Source organism: Macaca thibetana, chromosome 8, assembly GCF_024542745.1.
Source record: "Macaca thibetana thibetana isolate TM-01 chromosome 8, ASM2454274v1, whole genome shotgun sequence".
Classification (NCBI taxonomy): domain Eukaryota; kingdom Metazoa; phylum Chordata; class Mammalia; order Primates; family Cercopithecidae; genus Macaca; species Macaca thibetana.
Window position 1 is genome coordinate 2,011,248 of NC_065585.1, and position 8,249 is coordinate 2,019,496.

The window sequence follows — 8,249 nt, forward strand, 5'->3', positions numbered from 1 at the left end:
AGTTTCGTGAAGTGGGGGAGGAAAACGGCCCTTCCCTTGAGGGAGGCAGGGAAGCAGGTGGGTGCAGGAAGGCGGCCTCCTCCCTGCACGCCCCCCTCGGGCCGTCCGCTCCCAGACTCCAGGGCATCAGGGTCTCCTCCCTGCACGCCCCCCTCGGGCCGTCCACTCCCAGACTCCAGGGCATCAGGGTCTCCTCCCTGCACGCCCCCCTCGGGCCGTCCGCTCCCAGACTCCAGGGCATCAGGGTCTCCTCCCTGCACGCCCCCCTCGGGCCGTCCGCTCCCAGACTCCAGGGCATCAGGGTCTCCTCCCTGCACGCCCCCCTCGGGCCGTCCGCTCCCAGACTCCAGGGCATCAGGGTCTCCTCCCTGCACGCCCCCCTCGGGCCGTCCACTCCCAGACTCCAGGGCATCAGGATCTCCTCGGAGGCAGGTTCAAAGGCAGATGCACAGGGCTTGCGCCTAGAAGCCCTGATGTAAAAGGCCCAGCATTGGCTCCAGGAGTCAGTACCAGCCTTACCCCTAAGAAGCAGAGGGTGCCAGCGTCGGAGTGGGGGGAGCACAGTTTTATATGGGACAGGCTCAGTTTTCTGCTTCCTGGGAGCTGAGTGCTGGGCTCTGTGTCCTGGGGACAGAGCAGTGGATGAGTCAGAGGAGATGGCTGTCCTCTAGGGAGCACGCGTGTGCGTGCGCGGGCCTGTGCTTGGAGGGGCGGTGCAGATGGTAAACAGGCACACGACCGCTTCGATGGGATAATTTGGGAAAGCGATGGCTGCTGAGAAGAGCCCTGTCCAGGGAAGGGGAGAAGGCGAAGGGCAGAGCCCGCGAGCTGCACAGGCAACCTGAGCTGCTATTCATGGCTCACAGGGAATCGAGCCCGTGGGCCTCATGGGGCTGAAGCAGTGGGTCTTTCAGGTCAGGCTGGGGCCCACTGCAGGGCCAGCTCCAGCACTTGCTGCCGAGGCCACCTGGGAGGGAGGCTGCTGGGGACGGGTGTGGAGCAGGAATGGGCAAGGAGGTTCAAGGGCTCCTCTGGTGGGGTTCTTTTTAAAAAACAGGTAAGAATGCTTCTTGCATCGATTAAAAAAATAAGTCTATCTTGAGAGGTGTGTCTCCTGCCCTGTCATTATCTGCCCAGTTTCCTGTGTATCCATTCAGGATGTCTTTATACAAGTACAAGAAAGTGCGAATCGCGGGTCCCTTACAGCTGAGGTCGTTTACTCTTCTGCCTCTCCATGCAGCCTGGAGATCCTTCTGTGACGGTGCGGAGCCAGCTCCCCACTGGTTCTTACAGCAGCATCGCGCGGCACACACACCCCTGCGGGGCGGCATCGCGCGGCACACGCACCCCTGCGCGGCGGCATCGCGCGGCACACGCACCCCTGCGCGGCGGCATCGCGCGGCACACGCACTCCTGTGCCTGCTTATCTATTTAGAGACAGAGTCTCACTCTGTTGCCCAGGCTGGAGTGCAGTGGCGCGATCTCGGCTCTCTGCAACCTCTGCCTCCCGGGTTCAAGTGATCCTTGTACCTCAGCCTCCCAAGTAGCTGGGATTACAGGTGCGCGCCACCACGCCTGGCTGATTTTTGTATCTTCAGTAGAGACAGGGTTTCACCATGTTGGCCAGGCTGATCTCCAACTCCCGACCTCAAGTGATCTGCCAGCCTGGGCCTCCCAAAGTGCTGGGATTACATGCGTGAGCCACTACGCCTGGCCTGGTTCTGCATATTTAGATGGTCTCACTCATGCTCCTGTTACAAGGCTGTAATGCATAGCCTCAGACATGTCAGCTAGCAGCTGTGTGTGGGGACACATCCCCAGAGTCAGCCTTGCTGGGCCTGTAACTGATGAGTGGGCGTGGTTGCCCTGGGTTGCACACTTTCACACTTCCAGTAGCGATGCCTGAGGCCACAGCTTCTCTGTAGCCGTTGGACTTCCGCGGATCTGGTCAGCACTGAAAGACGGCATTGCAGCTGTGTTCTGAATTTTGGAAGTTGGACCACAGGTGTGGGGACCTGGAGGCGCCGTCAACCTTGGCTCCTGGCACGTGCCCTTATTGGTTTGTGGCACTCCCATCTTTTCTTTCTGGGCATTTTGATTTCTTTGTCTTTTGTTGGGGGCTGGGGACGGTTTCCATTTCTCTGGCCTCTCTGCTCATAACCTTGGTCCCTTTGCTGTGGGATGGTTGGTCTCCTTACTCTTTTCCGGGAACTTTCTGCATAGCTGGGAAATAAGCCCTTCATTTATAATGTGAGTGGCACACATTTCCCCCTTTATTTTGCTTATGGTGTTTTGTGTTTGTTTTTTTTTTTTTTTTTCCGCCACATGGAACCTTCTTTTCCTTGAATTTTTATGGAGACCCTATTACCATTATTTCTTATAGCTTCAGGATTTGAGTCATAGAAAAATCTTCCCTCCTCCAATGCTTAAAGGGAACCTCTCCTGCTTTCTTCTTGGGCGGGGCAGGGCTGGCGATTACCCGGCGCCCGATGGAGGAGCCCGGTTGGAAGCTGCGTGGTGCCCAGGCCTGGGGCTCAGCCCTGCACTTCGAGGCCCGTGTGCCCTGGAGCTGTGTTGGCGCTGTGGGCTGGGGGATTCAGGACTCAGCAGGATAGGGGTGCTGTGTTCCCACACCCAGCCTCCAGTGAGTCCTCCCTCCACTGGGGGCAGGAACCTGTGGCCCCTGCAGCCTACGGGCCTGTGGACCACGCCTTGCCCCCAGGGGGTCCCAGGCCCCCCAACCCTGCTCCCTGTGTTTCCCACAGGGACACAGAACATGCTGACCCAGACCTAAGCTCACAGCTGCGGGGGACGTCTCCCATCCCTGGAAGGGCACACACGAGGGTGGTTCCAGGGATCGCCCCTCCCTGGCGTTTGTCCCTCAGCCCTGAAGCGTTTCTGAGGCCCTCCCTGTGCTGTTCCATCCTGGGTGCCCGGGAGACCGAGGCCTGGTCTTCTGTCCCCTCGCTGGCCAGGGAAGGCCCGCACACATGGGTGGTTGGTGGCCCCTGCTCCTCCTGGGCTCTGCGGTCCACCCTGATGCTCCGGCCCCGAGCCCCTTTCCACTGTAAGGCTTTAGCCCCCACCGGCGGGTGTGGGTGAATTGGAGGGGAGGGGGCTAAATTGTTCATTGATTCCCTCCACTCGGTGGCTCATTCTGTCTGTTGTTGGTTTCTGCACCTGTCCATGCTTGCTGACATGAGTTTGAAATGCATCTGTCTGTGCCCCCTCGGCACAGCTAAGACACACAGAGGGGAGTAGGTCAGAACCAAGAGGCCCTGAGCAGGAGAGAGGGGCTGCAGAGCTGGGATGGGGGCTCCTGCTGCTCCCTGCAGTCTTGGTGCCTGAGCTGCAGAGCTCATTCCCCTCCCATGTAAGCTCTTACGGGCAAGGCCTGTGCCCCGGGTCCTGAGCATGGGGAGGGCGCGTCAGGTGGTCATTTCTAGCCGTGAACGTTATTAGGGGGCAGAGAGGACAGTGATGAACAAAGCCTGGTGGCCCAAGAAGCTTGAATCCAGGAGGACCAGGCCAGCCTTAATGCCTCTGAGCCCCAGCTTTGGGCTCCGGTCTGGGATCTTAGAAAGGCTGGCCAGCTGTAGTCTGCAGTCCATGATGGAGGTGGGTGCCCATCTGGGAGGCCCCGGTGGGAGGCGGGAGGTGAGGCCTGACAGGCATGGGGTGGATGGAGGCGCCCAGGAAGCCCAGGATCTGGCCTGGGGAAGGTGGGCCTGGGCCACCCAGCGAGGGCATAGGTGAGGTATGGATGGGGCAGGGCCCCCCAAGGCTGACCAGAACTGGAAGGTGGGAGTGGCTGAGAGTCAGGCCCTCAAGGACTGGGAGAGTCTGGGGCTGGGGGCCTCCCCATGGCCCCTCCCCTGACAGCGGCCCTCCTGGTTGAAGCTTCAGAATCCCCAGGCTATAGCAGAGCCTCTCTGGCCTCCCCACCTCTCCCCAAGTTCCCCTAATGTCATGGGGGCTCCTTCTCTCGGCAATAGGGGCTGGCTGGGGGCAGCCATGCGTCACTGGCTCAGCAATGGAGAATGAGATGCTCTGGGAAAACGGCTGAGTGTCCCGCTGGGAACTCTCCGGGTGGGTGAGGGAGGGTTTTGAGGCAGTGGTGAGGCCAGGCCCCAGACTTCTCTAGCCCACGGCTCGGAGGCACATGGCTTGGCTGGGGGTGCTGGGGCCAGGCTCGCACCCTTCCTCCCCAGGCGGCTGACTCTGGCCTTCCCTCCCCTGTCCCCACACTCCCAGGTGAGATGGGTGTTGGCAGGTCGTTCTCTGGAGCAGGGATCCCTGGAATTCAGGTCTGTCCAGCCAGTACCTCAGCAGACGATCGGTAATTTTGTTGAATGAATGAATAAAGTTAAAAGAAATGGTGAGAGATAAAGAATGATTATTGAATCCGCCATAAATCATGAATTCATGTGTTTGATGAGCGGGACTGGATAGCAGGGGGCACGTGCCCAGTGGGTGGTCCATGAGCGGTGGATGGTGATGGCGGAAGAACCCCTCTCCCTGGCTGGACCCCCCTCCCTGTGTCAGCAGGTCCTATCCATCCCCCTTCTCTCCAAACACATCCATCCCCCTTCTCTCCAAACACCCACCTCCCCAAGTCGACCTAGGGTCCCTGCTCCAATCCCTCCTGGGTGCTGGGCCTCGTCTGCTACCTGAGGGGCTGAGCACATGTGGCCACTGGGGGCACTGAAACCTCCGCACCGGGCCCCCCAGCACCACAGGACTAGTGACCTTGATCTGGGGGAGGTCTTAGAAGGGGTGGGCCGTTCATTGGAGGGTACGACTGGGAAGCAGAGCTAAAATCAGAAAACCAAGTCGTCCTTTGTTAAATGTCCCCGGTGCTCCCACAGTAGTCGCCATGGTTACCACGGCTTCAAGTCCCCTGTGTCTTCCGGAGCTCTCCGGAGGGGCCGCTCGCTGCTCTAGCTGGGCCTCCATCTTGGCCTGATGGAGGTGGGGGGTTGTGCAGGTTTCACGGGGCCAGGGTGCGTCCTCAGCCCCTCGACCCCGGCCATGTCTCCAGAACTGTGGTCCAGGGCTCAGGCTGAAGCGGCTGCCATTGCCTTCCTCTCCCTGGGGCCCTGGGCAGGCACCTTTCCCCGGGTGGCCCTCCGAGCTGTGTGTGGGGGCCGGGCTTACACTCTGGCCCCTGCTCTGCCTGCAGGTTCCTTCCCTCACTCCTGGGGGGAGGGGCCTCGTTGCGAAGCATCCCAGAGTTTGAGGATGTTGGAAACAGCTTCCCTGCAGGCCGTCAGCTGCCAGCCTCTGTGCCTCAGTGTATTTCTGGCAATGGAGACCTGCTGCCTTCAGACACTGGGCCTTCAGGGAGCTTGGTGTTTACCCCAGATGGCCAAACACTCTTGTGAGAGAAGGAGAATTTAGGGACCGAACACACCAGAGGCATTTGCGGGGACATCACCACCCATGCGTTTCCTCTCCAGCTGCAGCTCTACCCTGGGTGGAGGCCGCCACGTGGTCCCTGTTTCCCAGGGAGAAATGGGCTGGGGGAGAGGGCTGACTTGCTCCAGGTTCCGCAGCTGGAAATGGCGGGGGGAGCTGAGAATCACAGCCAGGCAAAAGCTCATGGAGGAGGCAGACCTGGGCCAGCAGACACCACACGTCCTGCTGAAGCTGTGACAGTTAAGAGAGTGCAGCGTCCTTACTGGGATCCACAGTTGCCTGGCGAGGCAGAACCACACACCCAGAAATAGGCCTGCTCACCTACGCGGGAGGGCCGGGCCAGATCAGGGTTGCGAGGGCCTCTTCAGTACACAGAGCTGAGATGGGAGCTGTCTGCATGGGAAGTCCCACTGGGTACCCACCGCACACCATCCACGAAATAAATCCAGGATCAATCAAGGGCATGAACGTCAAGAGCAAAACTTGAAAATCTTTTTTTGTTTTTTGGTTTTGAGCTACGGTCTTGCTCTGTTGCCCAGGCTGGAGGGCAGTGGAACAACCATGACTCACTGCGGCCTTGATCTCCCAGGTTCTAGCAATCTTCCTGCCTCAGCCTCCTGAGTAGCTGGGACCATAGGTACACACCACCGTGTCCAGCCAATTAAAAAAAACATTTTTTTTGGTAGCTCGAGAATCCCTGTGTTGCCCAGGCTGGTCTTAAACTCCTGGGCTCAAGTGATCCTCCCGCCTCTCAGCCTTCCAAGGTGCTGAGATTACAAATGTGAGCCACTTTGTCCAGCTAATTGAAAAAAAAAATCTTTCTGTAGAGACAGGGTCTGAATAGGTTGCCCAGGCTGGTCTCAAACTCTTGGCCTCAAGGGATCCTCCCACCTTGGCCTCCCAAAGTGCTGGGATTATAGGAGTGAGCCACCTCACCAGGTCCCTGAAAAACTTTTACAAGAAAATAAAAATGAATTTCTGTGTGATTTGGAGAATTTCTTAAGACACAAATAGAAAATCTCATAACAAAAAAATTGATAAATTTGACAAGAAAATTAAAAATTTTTGTTTGTTAAAACATATCTTCAAACAAAAGGTTGAGTTACAAACTGGAAAAAAGAGACGTGCAACAAACATACCTGATGAAGGGTTGGTACCAGAATAGATTAATGACACCCAGAGTCACAAAGAGGACAGGCAATATTGGGGCCGAGAGCACGGACCTGTGCACGGGAGAAATGCTCTGTGTCAGTAGCTCCCAGGGAGCGACAGATGCAGATGAGCAAACGTTTAGCATCTGGTGATGCCACGTGCGGTAGAGACTGTTCTCTGCTGGGATCTCGTGGACTCTGCAAGTTGGAGATAAATTGGCACAGCCGTGTGGGGAGACAGCGGGGCGGATTCTGTGGAGGTGAATGTTTATGTCCCTCATACCCGAGCAATTGCCTTCTGGCACATCACCCAGAAAACCGTCTTGCATGTGAATATCAGGAGACGTGGGTGTGAATGTTACTGTGAACAGTTGCACTGTTCACAAGTCCAAAAGTCTTGAAACAGCCAAAATGGTCTTCAGCAGAGAATGGGTTAAGGAAGTGCTGTGGTCATGCAAAGGAACATTGCACACAGCGGTGAGCGAGCCACAGCACGGAGCAGTGTGGCCGCGTGCTGGCAGCGCTAAGCCAAGTAGACAAGGGGGTCCCAGAAGATCACGTCGAGCCAATGCTCTGAAGTAAGTCACTTTACCATGCTTTATAGAAATGCGACAGGAAAACTACAGCTTTACAGGCTTAATGAAACTCTTTAGTCATCTACTTAGCTACCTCTCCATCATCTGTCCACATCTCCATCTTTCTGTCTCTTTATCCCTCTTATTTTTCTCTTCTATCTCTCTGTCATCTATGTATGTATGTCTCTATCTATCTATCTATCATCTATCTATCTATATCTATCTATCTATCTATCTATCATCTATCTATCTATCTATCTATCTATCTATCTATCTATCTATCTATCTATCTATCTGTTATCTATCTATCATCTGTCCGTCTATTATCTATCTATCTTTCTATCTATCATCTTGTGAGACACAAACTTACCCATCCCAACCCAAAGAATGGACTTAGAAACTTGGAGAACAGTGAAAGTGAGACTTTTAATGACGATCTTGCAAGGTCGAGTGTCTGATGCACAGGCACACCTAGCATGATTTCAACAAGCAATTTATCCCCTAGTGCACAGGTCCCTCCCCCAGTTCCTCACAGGCTGAGCACTGTGGGGGTCACAGTCTTCCTGGGCGTTACCTGTTGGTTGTTGGGCAGGGGCTGTAGGTGTTTTCTTTAGGGTTATCGTGTTGCATTTTGTTGCAGCCCACAATGCACTGCAATCCTAGTCAGCTCGGGGGCTTTTCAAGTATTTGACTTATGACCTAAGTAGCTGGGCAGGCTGATAAGAACAGAAAAACCGAGCTATTTTGCAGGCTAGTAAACTTTCATCTTAGACTAAACTTATTTGGTTTGGGTGAGGGCAACTAAGTGGGGGTGAGGGCAACAAGTAAGTGCTGGCTGTCCAAGCAGGGGCCTAGTGTATCCTGTTTCTTCTGTAGTCTGCTGACCTAAGCTGATTTAAGGCATATTGTCTTGGAAATGAACCACTGTATGCATTATTTCCTTCAATCTCTATCCAGCTATCATCTATCTATCTATCTATTTATCTATCTGTCTGTCTGTCTGTCCATCCATCCATTCATCCATCCGTCTGCCTGCCTGCCCACCCACCCGCCTGCCCACCCACCCGCCTGCCTGCCTACCTACCTACCTACCTACCTACCTACC